The 14,878-nt window shown below is 42.7% G+C and overlaps 1 pseudogene; it reads left to right on the top strand.

Moving 5' to 3' along the window:
• Positions 1–14,543: 14,543 nt before the first annotated feature.
• On the top strand, positions 14,544–14,661 carry LOC126426702 (5S ribosomal RNA; annotated as a pseudogene).
• The last annotated feature ends 217 nt before the right edge of the window (positions 14,662–14,878 follow it).

Here is a 14,878-nt window from a genome sequence, read left to right as displayed (position 1 = left end):
CAAATGCTTGGGGGCTAACTTCCAAGCACACACGTTGAAACTTTCATTTGAATTTTGTGTGTTTCCTCCCAAGCATCGGTACAATAACTCGTCCTACGAAAGAAAAGAACTGGTGCCTGAAAAAAGCCGATTTCAGGCAGGTGCATTTGTTGGTTCAACCTCGAATAAGGAACATTTCCTTTCCGTATTGGGAAATACCGTTTCAGAGGTGCATTCTAAACACTTTTATTGATCCAAAAATGCAATTTACAAAATCGATTTTTGTACCAAAAGAGAGTAAACCTCCCCTTAAGTGATGACCGGTGGCCACTGCGTTGTATGTTGTGTGAGGTAATGCCTGAAATTCGATATTCTCGGCACACTCCTGACATCGTGGACCTCGGAATACTGAATTCCCTAACGATTTCTGAAATGGAATGTGCCATGCGTCTAGTTGCAACTACCGTTTAGAGTTCAAATCTGATTAACTCCCGTCGTGCGGCCATAATCGTGTCGGAAACCTTTCACATTAGTTATCTCAGTACAAATGAAAACTCCATCAATGCGATGCCCTTTCGTTCCTTGTGCTCTCGATGCTACCGCCATCTGTATACGTACTTATCGCTATACTATGACTTCTATCACGTCAGTGTAATCTCTAATTTCCATGTTTACTACGTTCACTTACAGTTGCTAATGTTGGTTGCGATATGTGTTGTCAACAGATAAATCTCGATTGTGAAGCAATACTTCTGTTCTACCAATATTCCTCAAGGGAACAAGAGTGCAGTGCTACCAACTTAGCCAGGGCGTTCGACCATGTGACAGTGGGCGGTCTCACCAGATCTACCGTCGGCCACGCATTATCCGTAATACCACAGAGGCCGCCGCTCATCAGCAGCGGCCTGTCACGAATAATTTAATCTGACCGTTACGAAGCGCTATTTTATTGCAGAACCGGGACTAATACTTCATAGTGCCCTTCTTCCATTTCTGGGCAGTGGTAAGCCACCGCCAGATGAGCTGTGTGTTGGGAACTTTTCCTTCGCTGGGGCATTCGAATGTCATGTCTAAATACCTCTGTTACTCTTTCCGAAAGATGATAAAATTCTTCTAGGCGTTTAATACCTGATATTGTAGTCCAAGACGAAACTGCCTGAATTAATATAAGCAACCATGCTATTGAGAGCAGTGTATACGTAATTTATTGACCTAACTCCTTTCCAGGAAGCTGCATGTGACAATTTTGTTAGTTTTGGTATCGTGGTATGCAAATAATAATAATAATAATAATAATAGTAAAATAATATGTTAACACAGTCAATATGACTGCAGCAGCTTCGTTGCGACACAATATTAACTTCACTTGGTTGGAACTTACTTATTGTGCCTTCGTTTCTATATATAATTGAACGATAGCTTGTTCTAGAATGCAATAACGTCGTTGCGACACAATAGTAACTACTTTGGTTGGAACCTGCTCATTCTGCTGTCGTTTCAATGCAGATTTGAACTATAACTTGTTCTAGAATAACACGGAATCGCTTCATTAGTCGGTACTTCTGAGATCCCGTTGCGTCAAACGAAGCCCTATTTGCGGCTACGGCCAGTAGTCACGCACCATTAGCAATTTGCGGTGTGAAAGACAACTTACGCCACAAACCCCTCCATAGTTTTTATAGCAGACGTTTAATCGCGGGAAATCGGACCGAGGGCCTGAGTCCATTCCGACACAAACGGCACTCCAGTGTCCGTAAAAAAGTGAAGTTGTGTGGTGTTGTTGGCTGAGAGACCACGAGTGGCAGGTTCAGACGCCTAATTCTGAAGATTTTTCCTATCTGTCGCGCACACTGGCATCTTCCCTTCGTGAAATGTCAGACTCATGTGTTATGAGTATCTACATCCATACACATACTTCTTAAGCAACCGTGTGGTTCTTGGCGGAGTGTACCTTCTGTCACCACTAGACATTTCCTTTCCTGTTCCACTACAACGAGGGAAAAGCGATTTTCCATGAGCCTCCGTATGACTCCTACTGTATGAGTCCTACTTTCTTTTGCCATGTCTTCGTAGACCTTACGTGAAATGTGCGTTGGCGGCTGTAGAATCGTTCTGCAGTCAACAGCAAATGACAGTGCAATAAATTTTCTCTTTAATGTCCCACGAGTGTTCCGAGTGTTCTCTCCAGGGAAAGCAGAGTTCAGAAATGATCTCTGTAACACTCGCGTGATTGTCATATTTTCGGTTAATAATCTAGCAACACCCTCCTAAACTGCTTCGCTGTCATTCTTTAATGCAACCTGGTGTGGGTCCCAAACACTCGAGAAGTACTCTAAAACTGGTTACACTAGTGTTCTATACGCGGCCTGCTTTTCTCTCATTAATCCGAAGGCGACAATTAGAGTTCCCTACTACCGTCCCGACTGCGGGTCACATTTTATTTCACTTTGCAACATTACTCCTAGATTACTGTGCCAGTCTCCTCATTTCTGAGTAAATCTGCATACTGTATTCATATCTTGGTCTCCATCTTTAATACTCCTTCCACCTCCACACACACACAAGCACACACACACACACACACACACACACACACACACACACACACACACACAACTTTCTTCGATGAACAAACTGACGATTTCTTTGCATGTCCTATTACCCGATTCCATCTTTTAGTCAAATACCACAAATCTCTTTTTTACCCAGTACTATTCAATACCTCGTCCTTAATTACACTATCCACCCATCAGTATTCTTCCGTAGCACCAAGTTTCAAAAGCGTCGATTCTCTTCTTGCATGACCAGTTTATCATCCACGTTTCACTTACGTGCAAGGTTACGCTCCAGACGAAAACTTTCCAAAAAGGGGTATTAAAACTTTAATTTATAGTACATATTAACAAATTCATAAACTGCTCTTCAAAAAATGAGTTTCATGCTATAGAAAGTCCGCATTTCATATCCACTCTACTTCGGCTTTCGTCAGTTATTTTTCTGCTAAACAGCAAAATCCATCTACTACTTTTAGTGTCTCTTTTCCTGCTCCAAATACTTCAGCAACGCCTGACTTTAATCAATTTTTGTTGATGTTTGCCGTATAAGATCTTCTCAAATCACTATCTCCATTAAGGTGCTCTTCCAAGACCTTTGTTGTCTCTGTCTGAATTTCAATGTCACACGCAGACCTCAAAGTTCTTACTTTTTTTTCTTGATCTTCAATTCCCATTCCAGATGTGTCCTTGGTTTCTTTTACTGCTCGGTCGATATAAGTACTGAATAACATAGGGGACTGTCGAGAACCCTGTTTCACTCCCGCCTCTTGAATAACATGTAGCGTATGGTACAACACTTTGGTCACTCCATTTGCAACCACTGCTTACCTTTCATATCCTTGCAGCTGCAGTCCGTTTTCTGCACAAGTTGCAAATAAATTTTTGCTCCCTGTATTTTATCCTTGCTACTTTCAGAATTTCAACATATGTATTCCAGACAACGCTATAAAAAGCTTTCTCTAAATCTACAAATGGTATAAACGGAGAACTGTCTTTCTTGTGTCAATATTTGAACATAATGTGAAGAGTCGGTATTGCCTCGCATGTCCCTACCTTTCTCTGGAAACCAAACTGATCTTCCCCGAGATGGACTTTACCAATCTTTTTATTTATAACGACCTTACACCTCCACTCTATCCAGAAATACCGGAACTTTTATCGTCTTTTATTACGAGTGGTTACGAGTGGCTGGCTGTGGCAGCTAAACTGTTCGACCTTGCTGCAACCTTTACTTTATTTTGCTGTGTCTCAAGGACTCGTAAAGAGTAAAAAAATTACACACTGAGAACTGTTTGACTTGAACTGAACTCTCTTACAAATGTTAACCGCGTAAAAACCATTTTGAATGTTATTTTGGCTTTCGTATTAATTCCGGAACGTTTAATAGAAAATTGGGAAAGTGGGGGGTCGTATTATCCAGAAACAACGTTTAACCCTTCACTCCACTCCTAAGCTTAAGTTATCGTTTTGATAAGTGTCTCACTAAAACACAGTGCCAGTATTCACCTCTTAGCCAGTAAACAAAACCAATTGATTTTGAGAGCTTTCCTCCCGAAAAGAAAGAATTATGGCTTGTTATATCGTCGACAGTCCTAATGGGACGTATTTTGCAAATAATCCTGTTCACCAAACTTGAAACACTTAATGAATTTATCTTTGAGTAATTGTAATTTTACCTTTTAGTAACTGAAGAAAACTCACAAGAGCTTTAACACCTTCATTTCCAGTAATCACTTTACGAAACTTTTCAAATAAAAATTATTTTTTCCAGACTGAATTTACTTTAGCCTTGAGAAACTAAGCAAGTGAATTTAATCGAGTACTACTAAAATGCGACCCACAGAATTTGCATGTCTCCACTTTCTTAAGTAAACGAACCACAAATAATTCTAAGACAGGATTTAAGCAAAATAAATAGAGGGCACTTGAAATAAGAAGGTAATACATATTAGAATGAACTATTACTGTATCAACCTCAAAATCACTGTCAGAGCAGTTGTCTACCTTTTGGAAGATTCTTGAATAACATGGTGCAATTCTTGCCGCACCATAATGCTGTCTGGAAGTATCTTGCATCCGCTGCTACAACTGACAAGAGCTGAATTATTACCACAAAAGTACTAATCGGCACCCTCATTCATCAAATCCGCCAATTTTAACCCAAAAAATTAAAAGACCTGAAGAGTGCACCGTTAAGTGGCCTCACTCAACCGCTGTTAGGTGGCTACTGCCTCCTCTTCAGTCTCTCTGCTATAGTCCTCGTTCCAAAGAAACTTTTTCTTGGAAAGAAAATGACAATGCCACCTGTTAAGCCTGCACCAACACTGTCCACTGAGTCAGCTAACTGCGCATTTCTCCATTAGAAAAAGCGTTCCAGAGGCGGAAACCGCAAGAGAAAAGGGTTGGACGTTCACAGACCTAATGAATTCCCAGTTGCGTTAGCTGACTACCACTCTTTTCATTATTATAAATTAGTCCTTCCTCAGGGAGAGACCAATCGTCGCATATATGACTGATTTAAATACATAAATTCATAACATGAAATAAACTGTTCAATTGCTAATTATAATATACTTTTACAATCATCTTGTGACATCTCTCCCCCACATTCACTTTGAAATAATAATTAAGAAGTTATCTTAGTTGGTGACAACACACTACGGAAATGTTAATGTAAATCTGTTCCGCTACACCTTCTTCTGTAAATAATGCGTGTTAGTATTTTGTAAGCATGTCTTGCTAAACAGATGAGTCGGTAATATTCACACTTGTCAGCATCAGTCTTCTTTGAAATCGGCATTGTTACATTCTTCTTACCGTTTGAGGTATTTCTCCTGTCTCATAGAACTTGTAAACAAGATGAAGTAGTTTTGTCGTGGTTGGCCCACCCAAGGACATCGGTACTTCTAAGGAGTGTCATATACTCCTGAGGTCTGGTTTCGTCTTAGAATTCTTCTCGCACTAATATATCTCTTAACTCATCTTCATCTTCTTTCCCTTCCCCTTGTATAATATTACTTTCGAGTTGCATCACTTGCGCACCCCTTCTTTATACTCCCTTCAGCTTTCCCATTTTTGCTTAGTACTGTTTTACCAATGAGCCCTTAATGTTCACATAGCTGCTTCATATTCCTTCAAAGGTTTCTTTAAATTTCATAGTGGTAGCTCCTATCTTTATCCTAATCATCCATGCTTCTGCATTGTTGCATTTCTCTTTCAGCGCTTCTTGCTTTGCCATTTTCTGCTTCCTGATAACCTCATTTTTTAGACGTCTGTATTCCATTTTGCCTGCGTCATTTGTTGCATTTTTGTATTTCTCTTTTTGTGAATTAGGTCCAAAATAGGCGTTATCAAAGGATTTATACTGGACTTTGTCTTTTTATCCCCTGCTGCCTTCACTACGTCAATTTTCAAACTTGTCCCTCCTTCTTCTGTCGTCTTCCATTCCCTTGTTACAATCGTTGTCTAGTGCTGCTTCTGACACTCTCAATAACCTTCGGTTCGTTCAGTTTGTCCAGGTCCCATCTTCTCAATTTCCTACCTTTTTGCGATCTCTTCGGTTTTAATAAGCAGCTCATGACCAACAAATTGCAAGCAGAGTTGACATATGCCCTTGGAAAAGTTTTGCAGTTTGAAATCTGCTATTGAAATGTTTGTCTTACCGTTTCATAATTTGTTTGAAACCTTCCTATGTCTCCAGGTTTCTTCCACATATACAACCTTCTTTCATGATTTTGAAACTAAGTATTAGCGATGAGTAAATTACTCGTATGTTCTGTGTCAAATTCTACTAGTCCTCGTCCTCCTACTATTTTCCCTTCTTTTAAAACTATCGAATTTCAGTTCCCCAACACAATTAAGTTTTCGTCACTCTTATCTATCTCAATAATTTACTTCCTCTCATCGTATATTCTTTCAGTCTTACCATCATCATCGCTGACCTAGTTGGCATGTAAATTTGTACTGTTGTGGTAGGTGTTGATTTTGTGTCTATCTTGGTTACGATAAAGCGAAAATGCTTCCATAGCGCTCGAAATAGGTGACGTCATCGGTGAAATATTTTTTTACGAAGAATAAAGGCTATACTCTTACTTTTTTCTTCTATACAACTGTCCTTTTTTCGTTGCTATCGATTTCGGAGGAACTACAGAGTCATCTTTAGGTACACTATCAACGTGTACAGTATTCGGTCTTGCCGTTAGTACCACGGAGTGCGGCAAAGTACATTTAACAGGATACATTTGCCATTGTACATCATATTGATCACAATTCTTTCACGTCGATCACAGTGATAAATTGCATGAAAGTGAAGCAGTAGCTACTTCAGAAGAGATAATAATTAAATAAAGAACAATAAACACTACTCACCATGGTATCAATAGCTACGATGCCACGGCGTAGGTGCAAGTTCTTAGATTGGCACTTATTATTATTATTTAGCGTATGGCTAATACAGACATATCATGAAATTACATATACATATGTACATATTGACACACAAGAAACTTAAGTTTGTCTTTACAACTGAATATCCAGTCCTTCAATCCAGCGCACTGCATCTGGAGTTGCTAGCAGGAAGTCCTCTTTGGCGCCGTGATAGGCTCGAATCCTGCATTCGCTGACAATGTGGTGAACAGTCTGGTATGGAGCCCCGCAGTCACAAGCTGGATCAGGCAGCTTCTTCCACTTAAAGAGAGCATCCCTGCATCGCCCATGGCTGGTGCGGATTCTGTTGAGAGTAGACCACGTCTTGCGTGGTAAGTCGAGTCCACTTGGAAGTTTAGCACCTTAGAAGATGTTATGCAGGTGCACATCTGTCACTGCTTCCCACTGCGTTGCTCACGTCCGTAGGTTTAACCTTAAAATACCCTACACGTGCCTCCTGGGTGGTGCTAATTGAGCAACAGTGATTACAGGCAGCCAGACTATCCATAGGATCTCCTGGCAATGACATATCAACTAAATAGCAGAAACAGTTCTTTTCAGAGCTCATTAACAAATTGGCACTACGACACCGAGACCGACGACAGCGCCCTCTAGCCGGCGCTGTGATCAGATTCAGCCATTTTGATCAAGAGCAGACGGCCGGGACACTTCACACCTCAATGCAACGTTATGTATCCATTTATTAACTTGTTTTTTCCTGTAGTAAACATCTATAAATTGACACGCAGTACCGACGTGTTTTACCTTGTCCTGCTCCTGCTCACTTCCTACATTCGGCCTACCCTTCACTTAACAGGAGTAGATCCACGCGTCGCCTTCCAGGCTGGATACAAAACTCACTGGAGAAAAGCAGTAAATGAATGGTATTTATTCTCCGAAGCAAAAAGAAATTTAAATGATCTTGTCGAGATGGAGAATTTCAACGCCATACAGCAGCCTCTACTAAATACCAAGAATACGATGGAACATTAGTAGATTCGATGTTACTAAATGCTGTATACAGGATACTTCCAGCAAGGTTTCCGGTTAATTGCAGTACTTGCTGTGTTTTTGCAGACAAATTTGGTAGATATTGTAGATTATTATTTGACTTCACGAACTCTCGAAACAACTGTCCTATGGGCAGATAATATAATCCCAGCTATTTAGAAAGTTGGTGGTTTTCAGTTTTAATGTTGAGACAGCATAGAACGAAACAGATATGATGAGCTTTCATACAGACATGAGATATAGTTTACATACAGATTAGTACCAAGAGCACTACACTAAATTGTGTAAAGGTTTAATAAAAGTGACGTAAAGTCATCGTCCTGCAAGATTACAATGAACCAGCAGCTATTATCGGTATTTGAAAGAAGTCATCACAAAGTAACGTAGTATTACAACAGACGTGTGTGATGTGTCAACACATATGGTGGCGCGCAAATATAAATATTTACCTCTAGGACAAAGACTATGAGACGTCAGCTCCTTGCGACTTAGCCGGCCACCTGCGTGTGTTATAGACGCTAGCGTCATGAACGCACACTGACGTTCAGTTTCCAGCTGTCGCCAGTGACGCTCTAGCACAGCAGCATGTTACGTTATTTGTAGTTTATTCTTTAATTCTGTGGTTGATTTTTTATTTAAGAAGTGTAATCGTGCGGTTTTGTAACTCTAAAGTGTAGATTCAGGGAGTATGTAACACAGTTGTAGTTTCTCTTTGTAGTTCAGCCACGTAACTCAGCCTCCACTGATGGCAAGTCAAGAGGATAGCAGGTTGCATCTTAGGTTTCTCTGCGTGTGGTTTTATAATTTACTTCTTAAGTTGGTCGTACTGGGACGTAAAGGATACGTGCATGCTGTGAGTGAACGCAGGAGGAACAGGCCACATTTCGCGAACAGCTTAAGGAACTTTCGATTATAGTGAGCCCTCTTCAGGTTGCTGCATCGGGGTGTTGCGGTGCCGGAGAATCTCGTGTGTCGCGTGGGACACCTCAGGTGTCTTTTGTTCACCCCCTGGGTATGCTCAAAATGGCTATGGGACTTAACATCTGAGGTCATCAGTTCCCTAGACTTAGAACTACTTAAACCTAACTAACCTAAGGACATCACACACACCCATGCCCGAGGCAGGATTCGAACCTGCGACCGCAGCAGCCGCGTGGTTCCAGACTGAAGCGCCTAGAGCGGCCAGCTGGGTATGCTACCGAGGCACTTTCCAGTGTGCCAAATGCGATGGAACTGCCCTCACTGCATGCTGAGTAGCAAGTGGTAACGAGTTCGCGTTGCTCGAGCCAGAGTGCCGATGTGGAGGCTGGCTGTCTGTCCTCATCCATTCACCCTGTGAGTGGACAGATGGAAGCTCCTTCAGCAGGGTCCCAGCAGACACAAGGGAGGTGGTATTTGCTAGTTACCGAGAGCTCCAATGTTAGGCGCGTTATGGATCCCTTAGGCAAACAGCGTTCAGGGGCGGAAAGAGAACCAATGTGCACTCGGTATGTCCGCCAGGGGGACTCATCCGATATGTGGAGGAGGCCGTAGCTGCAACTACTGAGCGTGCAGGGTGGTGTCATCTGCAAGTTTCAGCTCATGTCGGCACCAGCGACGACTGCCACTTAGTTTCTGAGTCCATCAGTTCATAACGGAGGCTGACGGAAGTGGTGAAGGCTGCTGGCCTCGCGCACGGAGTGCAAGCAGAGCTCATAATTTGTAGCATTGTTCCCAGGAATGATTGGTGTCCTTGGGTTTGGAACCGAGTGGAGGCTTCAGACTAAGGATTCATCGACTCTGTGACGCTCTTGGCTGCAGATTTCTGGACCTGCTTAATCTTTTAGATAATTGTAGGGCTCTTCTCTATAGATTAGGTGTGCACCACACGCATGAAGCAGTTACTCGGGTAGCAGAGTGCTTGTGGAATGCACATAATTTTTTTTAACTTGGCGGTAGTTTGAGTTACTTTGATGAACACTCGCCAGTCCACTCGCAGCTAGAGAAATCAGACCGCTTTCAGGCTTAAGACACTTCGACTTACAAAATTTTCTCAGTAAGTTGTCGAAGTGGTTCATAACAAATTTCGCGACTTGATTGCCCTCCAGGAGATCTGTCATGCTCAAGCTACTTTCCGGACCGAGAGCTGGTTGAACCCCGAAGTAGGTAGCTCTCAAATATTTATCGAGCAATCGAACGTTTATCGGATAAACAGATTAGACGGCATAGCAGCGGGAGGGTTTATTACTGCCGGAAAAAATATTGTCTCTATTGATGTCGAATTTGAGTGTTTGCTTTGAAGTTATGTAGAAGCAAATAACACGTCTAGGTGAAATCAAGTTAATTGTTGGATGTTTTCTCCGGTGACGCGATTCCAATGTCACAGTTTTATGTCAATCAAAGAAAATTTGCTCCCAGTAGCGCGAAAATATCCACATCAAGCAATATTAGTTGAAGGCGGCTTTAACTTACCGAGTATTGACCGGGACGTCTATGGATTCATTGCAAGGGTCTTGTGAAGCACTATTGATCATCAAGAGCCCACACGTGACGGAAATAGTTTAGACCTTGCAGCTTCAGACACGCCTGACCTTACCGACCGTGTCAGTATAGATGATGATATTTGTTTTGAGGGGCGCTCAACTGCGCGGTTTTCAGCACCCGTACAAATTCCCAATCTTTTCACTGTCCAGACTCTCCAGTTTCCCGAAGGATGGTGAAATGATAAGGACTACGCAAACACCCAGTCCATGGGTGGAGAATGTCGCAGACAAGGCCGGGAATCGAACACGGGACCCCGTGATCCATATGTAGCAACGCCAGTCACTATACCACGAGCCGCAGACGCCAGTATAGATACAGGGATTAGTGATCATGATGTCATCATACCGACTACGGTTACTAAGGTTACTAAATTAATCAAGAAGGCCAAGAGGGTATTTTTGTTAGAAAGAGCAGATAAGCAGTTTTTGGAATCCAACTTAGACAATGAATGCCGAACATTTAATTCCACTATGATGAATGTAGACGAATTATGAGGAAAATTTAAATGAATCGTATTGGAGAAGTACAAGTATGTGGCGAGTAACTAACCAAATTACTCGCCACATACTTGTGATCTCCTTACGTAAGTGATCTCTTTAGGTAAGTGATCAGTCACAGGTCCGGTCCGGGCAAGGTTGTCGTGAGCAAGCAAGTTTTCCGAACTCACGTTCAGAGACGAAAGAAAAGTTCGACGGAAACTTGAAAGTAATGTCGAGTCGTAAGCGAAGAGATATTCAGAAACACAGAAGGGCTTATAGAGTGTGGCTAAAGGTTTTATGAACAGCGAACTGATTGTAGCCTGCAGCGCCGCTTTGTTATGCATAGCGGACGGGAGTCTCTGCCTATATAGTTGTTGCCTACGCCTAAGGTCTTTGCCAGCGCGAGGTCTGCCAGTCAAACGTCTCACCCCATTAGCATTATCTGTGACGGCCATATCGATACCTCCATCTGATTTCGTATCCCATGCCACTATCATTGTCTAGCGATAATTCCAAAGAGTGAACTGTTATTCGCGTTGGTTAATAACATTTCCACGGAGACCTCCTTAACCCCTTTCTTATCTTCCCTGGTGAAGACAGTCTTTCTCAAGAAGATAATACGCGTTTCCGCATGGCCAGTTGTGTTCAAATGATTACCAAATGATTGGAGGAGTATGTTTTTGTCTCTCCCATCCTTCGTATGTTAGCCCTGTTGCTCATGTCTGTATTTACTTATATCCTCCACAAGACACTGTAGGGTGCATAGGGGTAGGTACTTAACGCTACTACCAGCCACTCCCTGTTCTATTCCATCTGCAAATGCAGCGAGAGAAGAGTTATTGTAATCCTCTGTGCGTGCTCCAATTTCTTACCTTATTCTCATGACAACTATGAGAGATATTCGGTAGGAAGTGAATAACGTTACGCAGTCTACTTTGAATAACGTTCCGGAGCAAAACAACATTTGTAAAAGTTGAGTATTTTCACCCTGAACTGGTTTTATGTTGGTCTTAATTTTTATGTTAAGGTTATGATTATTTATTTCTCAAGTGAAAAATGTACAGCAGTTCATAATACAATGACGGTAAAAATCGCAGCACCAAAAAATAATTACTGTAGAGCAACGAAATTTCCTAAATACGTTTTTCCAGGTAGCATGTTTCAGTGATTAATACTGCAAGGTCACAACGTGAAATGCTCGAACATTAATAACAGATATAATCACCAGACTATCTAATGCAAGCATGCGAAAGTGCATGCATTGTGTTGTACATGCACGGGATGTCAGTTTGTGGGATGGAGATCCATGGCTGTTGCACCCAGTCGATCAATTCAGGGACGGTTAATGCCAGTTGTGGATGACGATGTAGTTGTTGTCCCATATGTCCTCGACCTGGTGATCGAGCAGGCCAAGGCAACATGTCGACACACTGTACAGCATGTTGGGTTACAACAGCAGTATGTGGGCGAGCGTTATCCTACTGGAAAACTACCCTGGGATGTTGTTCATAGCCGTGCGGTCTCAGGCGTCTTGTCACGGTCCGCGCGGCTCCCCCCGTCGGAGGTTCGAGTTCTCCCTCGGGCGTGGGTGTGTGTGTTGTCCTTAGCCTAAGTTAGTTTAAGCTAGATTAAGTAGTGAGTAAGTTTGGGTCGCGTAAGATCTTACCACAAATTTCCAAAAATTTGTTGTTCATGAATGTCAGCTCAACAGGTCGAATCAGCAGATTGACGTACAAATTTGCAGTCAGGGTGCGGCCGCCGCTGGCACCTAGGCAGAACCAGCTTTAAGCAGAAAACACAACAGACCTCCGCCCTGCCCTCTAATGCCCTCTCGCTTGACACCATTGAAGTCGCAAATGGCGGTGGTTTGAGGTCAGCGGAGCGCACGCTACAGGGCGTCTAGCTCGGAGCTGTCCTAGTACCCGACTTGTAATAGTTCGCTGTGTCACTGTGGTGCCAACAACTCTTCAAACTGCTGCTGATTCAAACTACCCCGAAACCCATTGTCTTCCTCCTCGGTAGTCTCACGTGGCCGTCCGCAGCCTAGTCTTCTTGCAACCGTACATTGTCGTCACCACCGCTGCCAGTAATAATGTACTGTAACTAAATTCCTGCCAAGTATTTCTGCAATATCGCAGAAGGAACATGTAATTTCTCGTAGCCCTATTAGACGACCTCGTTAAAAGTCAGTGAGAATAATAGCGTCTATGTCGCCTTAAAGAAATTCTTGACTAGCGTCAACATACTACGTCCAGTCTCAAAGGTAACTTCTAGTCCACGGCAAGCCGTCAATGATCGGAAGGTGCTGAGAATCCCTGTGTTTCGTTACCAATTAGCTGCTTTGAATGCACAAAATATGTTATGAGCAGGTAAATTTGGCTACATTATTAAGGAAATGACACGACTGGGCATAGACGTACATGGCAACAGCGAGACCCAGTGACAGAACAAGGGAGACTCACTTTCAGGGCAGCACATTTCATTACACCGGAACTAATGATTTGCATCATAGGTGCAAAGTAAGTATATTTGTAAAACGAAACATAGACGTAAATAAATTGTACAGTTAGTATGACTCCCTCAACAGATTGTTTTGGTACAGTTCACAGAACGACAACTTCAGTGTAATACGCATACACGCACACAAAGCCGATAAATCCAATAAGGGGGTCGAGCAGTTTAGTAGTGTCCTAGATATGATTCTTAAAACAACGCCGGCCACCGTGGCCGAGCGGTTCTAGGCGCTTCAGTCCGGAACCGCGCGACTGCTAGGGTCGCAGGTTCGAATCCTGCCTCGGGCATGCATGTGTGTGATGTCCTTAGGTTAGTTAGGTTTAAGTAATTCTAAGTTCAAGGGGACTGATGACCTCTGATGTTAAGCCCCATAGTGCTCAGAGCCATTTGAACCATTTTTTGAACTAATGCTCACTACCGTTCGAGCGTGTATTTGAAGCAAACATGATTTGCATCCTCTTAGTAGCCCTGTTAACGCTACTCGTATGCGACTGGCGCGAAATTTGAGTACACATCATCTTCAGATGTAGAAACTTCTTTACGGTGTTGTGATTTTTTTTTTCAGTATATTTCCGCGGAGCCCTCGTTAACCCTATTTTTATCCTTCCCGTGTGGGCAGTCTTTCTCAAAATATGTTGCGCGTTTCCTCATGACCAGTTATGTCCAAGATTAGAGGAGCGTATTAAAGCCTTAAAAGTATGTTCTGGCTCTTAGATTCCTCGTATGCTAACACTGCTGGCTGTAGGTCTACATCGACATATATACTCCGCAAGCCACTACAGACTGCATGGCAGTAGGTACTTTGCACTACTAGTAACGACACCCTGTCCTATCCATTTGCGAATGAATCGAGGGCAAAGTAACTGTAGGACTCAGTGCATGCTCTAATTTCTCATTTTATTCTGATGATAACTGTGCCAGATATTCAAAAGGAAGAATTTAACATTACACACTCTTCTTTAAATGACGTTTACCCGATTTTCACAGAAGAAAAACAGTTGTAAAAGTTAATTATCTCACATTTAAATGGTTTTACGTTTGTATTCATTTTTATACTGCCAACGGCCTTGCCGCAGTGGTAACACCGGTTCCCGTCAGATCACCGAAGTTAAGCGCTGCCGGACTAGGCTAGCACTCGGATGGGTGACCATCCAGTCTGCCGAGTGCTGTTGGCAAGCGGGGTGCACTCAGTCCTTGTGAAGTAAACCGAGGAACTACTTGATTGAGAAGTAGCGGCTCCGGTCTCGGTAACTGACATACGGCCGGCAGAGCGATGTGCTGACCACATGCCCCTCCATATCCGCATCCAGTGACTCGTATGACTTGAGGATGACACGACGGCCGGTCAGTACAGTTGGGCCTTCTTGACCCGTTCGGGAGGAGTTTAGATTT

This window comes from Schistocerca serialis, chromosome 1 (assembly GCF_023864345.2).
Source record: "Schistocerca serialis cubense isolate TAMUIC-IGC-003099 chromosome 1, iqSchSeri2.2, whole genome shotgun sequence".
NCBI lineage: Eukaryota > Metazoa > Arthropoda > Insecta > Orthoptera > Acrididae > Schistocerca > Schistocerca serialis.
The sequence above is the reverse complement of the archived record's forward strand: the minus strand, read 5'-3'. Positions and strand labels throughout refer to the sequence as shown.